This window comes from Lactuca sativa, chromosome 4, assembly GCF_002870075.4.
Source record: "Lactuca sativa cultivar Salinas chromosome 4, Lsat_Salinas_v11, whole genome shotgun sequence".
In the NCBI taxonomy this organism is placed as follows: domain Eukaryota; kingdom Viridiplantae; phylum Streptophyta; class Magnoliopsida; order Asterales; family Asteraceae; genus Lactuca; species Lactuca sativa.
Genome location: NC_056626.2, coordinates 133,585,358 through 133,588,748, shown reverse-complemented (window position 1 = coordinate 133,588,748; position 3,391 = coordinate 133,585,358). Strand labels below are relative to the sequence as shown.

The 3,391-nt window shown below is 29.7% G+C and overlaps 1 long non-coding RNA gene across 1 annotated transcript; it reads right to left on the bottom strand.

Moving 5' to 3' along the window:
- Positions 1–1,091: 1,091 nt before the first annotated feature.
- LOC122196347 (uncharacterized) lies at positions 1,092–2,981 on the bottom strand. The gene is made up of 2 exons (XR_006187714.2): positions 1,939–2,981; positions 1,092–1,448 (listed from the first exon to the last, which is right to left on the bottom strand). It is a non-coding gene; the product is annotated as an uncharacterized LOC122196347 (long non-coding RNA).
- Positions 2,982–3,391: the final 410 nt, after the last annotated feature.

Genomic DNA, 3,391 nt, shown 5'->3' with positions numbered 1-3,391 from the left:
CACACCCAACAATGGAGGGAATACGGGTTTCTAGGGTTTCTGAGGTTAAGGGTGAGCTTAAGGAGGCTAGGGTATGCACCAACATGTTCCTTATATAGTGGCTGACCCTAATTTTAGGGTTTTAGAACTCCTCTAGTACGTTGGGCGTACTCAACCTTGCACCCGCGTCACTTACCCAATTACGCTGGGCGTAATCCCAGCTTACGCTGGGCGTACTCGGCGAGTCCCCAAATTTCATACTTGTCCCTCATTTTCCACTTTTCCCACAAGATGACCAAAATATCATTTCTCTTAAATCCCGGGGACTCACAATTAGGTACTCTTAGGAACGGGGCGTTACAAGTTCCTACGACCACACGATAGATATTCATCCACATATGAACCTACCTCTCTTTCTCTCTCCCTCTCTCTCTCTCTCTCTATATATATATATATATATATATATATATATATATATATATATATATATATATATATTAAGGGTTAGGATTAAATGTAAACAACAAATATAGTGTGATTGTATGACCATTTTTTGACCATTGGATTATAAGAATGAATGGATAAGATGAAGAATGACATGATGGTAACTAATTGGAAAAATTTTAACTATTTTCAATATAAAAATAACCAATAAAGGTAAACTGGACATTTTATTTAACAAACAAATTAGGAAAATGCGGACATTAAGGAATAAAAACCAAATGTTTAGGAAACTTGTATCTTTTATATCGGATGGAGATTTTCTTTCAAAAAAGTTTATTATTGTTCATTCATTCTTTAAAAATATGGTATAATAGTTTATACATATTGGAAATTTTTTAAGAACACATTCATTCTTTTTGTTCATTTTGTTGATATTATGTCTTCATTCTTTTGAGTTAGTCATTCTTAAGGAATACGAATCTATACAAGATATTTAGTGCGAATTAAACATTCTAAAAGAATAAGATTATACTCTAAATAATAAGAAACCGCATCAAATGATTATTCATTTATATTGAAAATTGATATATTTAACTGAGAATCAAAGAAAAATGAAGTTATACAAATTAGATTATAATTTGTTGACGCATTCTGAAAACTTGCTAATACATGCTAAAAAGAATATGCATTCTTAAACAATATTGCAATATGTATTCTTAAAAAATATTATAGTATGCATTCTTAAAGAATATTGCAGTATACATTCTTGAAGAATATCAATAACATTGCATCCCTTCCTTTTGATTATCGAATTGCAAGTCCTCTAGTTCAAATTCAAACAACTGCAAAATAAATTTTAGGAATTTAATTGTCATGGCATTTGTGTTCAGATGGAAGTCCAAAAAGAAATTGAACCCACTTCTTCTTCTTCTTCTTCTTCTTCTTCTTCTTCTTCTTCTCTTTTTTTATTCTTTTACAACATGTGAAACAAATCCATATATTATCGCATTCATATTTCCTTTTTTCTGCAATAGTCACATAGAAATGAAATTTCTAATGAAATTTTTACCATGTCCTTTTCAAATTGCTCTTAGCCGAGCAACATACTTATATATCTGTTTATTACTTCAACCTTTAATTAAATTAAAAATACAAATCAATGATCAATATGATTATCCTCCAACAAAATGCAAAAACTCTTTTTGAAATTCACTTGTTCATTCAGAAATTCAATTTCTACAAAATTAGCTAATTGCACATCATTATTCCTGTTGGGGTACCTGGTTTCATTTCACCTCACATTTGCATATCATAATCTTAAATCCATTGTTACGATTTAAAGGTAAAAGTAAATGCAAAGGGCATTTGTTAAATGCCTCATGGAGGTTTATGATTTTCTCGTTTTCAACATCTCCAATGACAAAACAAGCTTCATAGATAGTATCATTCAAGAGTAATATATAAAAGCTTACAAATAAACATTTATAAAACATAGGGATATAAAAAAAAGCTTACCATATAATGCATCTACTTGCTCTTCATGATCAACTTCAAAAAAGATATTAAGATAGAATTCAACTTCACTTTTCCACCTCGTTTGAAAACCAAAAGATTTGTCATCATTTTGATCCAAAATATATAGCAAATAAAAGCTAAAGATTGGTGATAAATTATTAAACACCTAGTACTCCATGAACTTATTTCAAGTACTTTTATCAAGAATATGCTGGGAAATTATGCTTTAATGAAATTATTATCAGACAAATGTTAGGCAATGAAAAGATTCTCTTGGACCTTTTATCATACACATGGTGGGCAATTTGACTTTACACCAAGGTCTTGTCTTTAGGCCAAATAATAGAAGTTTCAATATCTAAATATAGAGTTTTTATAAAAAAAAAAAATCGATTCATAAAATTGCTAAAAAAATGTTGTAATCATCAAAGTTACAGCCAAAAAGAAAACAAGAAACCGATGGTAGTTTCCCCGCCTTTTTTTTACCTTTATGGTGACAGATTTAAGAGTGACAAATACATGAAAGTTTATGAAATGCTTCAAGAATGATGCCTTATCATCAAGCTTAGGCTGCAAAGAGTAGTTTTTTAACCTTTTTTTTACCTTTGTGATGCTTCTGTTTATTAATTTAATGATGGCTACTGTAGTCGTGATAAGCCCTAGTTTTTGTTCTTGTGATTTATCTGATGCGTTGCAGGATGGTTGAAGGATACATATGGACAAATGAGGATTAAGTTATAAGGATATTAGAAAGATGGTGGCGGCATGGATTGTGATGGATGCGATGATGACGGTGACAGCTGCAGTGATTATAGTCGATGAAGATGAAAACGACTGATAAAGATGAGGATGGTTGCGACAAAGATAATACCGGAAGGTGGTGATTATAGGTTAAATTCCTTAATTATAGGATTTTAATTAGGTTTATTTAATTAATTGATAAATTGAAATTATAATGATATTGTACAAAATGACTAAATTGCCCCTAAATGGTTATTGGTCTAGAATTGGTCTTACGGTCACACAATATTTATCATTTACATATGAACCTAACTCTCTCTCTCTCTCTCTATATATATATATATATATATATATATATATATATATATATATATATATATACACACACACACACATGCGCGTACACACTAGGTTAAAACCTATAGAAACCATTATTAAGAAAGAAAAACACCATTCATAATTTAAAGTGGTAATGAAAAATCAAAGATTTATAATTTTTTATTAAATTACAAAGATATAAGTTTTCTCTATAAGTTTATAATGATCAGTTAAAATTAATATATAAATTATTTTGAAGATTCGATATATGTTTTGTATTATTTAATATTTAATAAATTATGATTTTATACGGTTCAATATTAACTAGCAGGAATTTACCCGCGCCTTTGGCGCTGGGTTAGATCAACTTTGGTTAAATTTTGTGTTTAAAAGA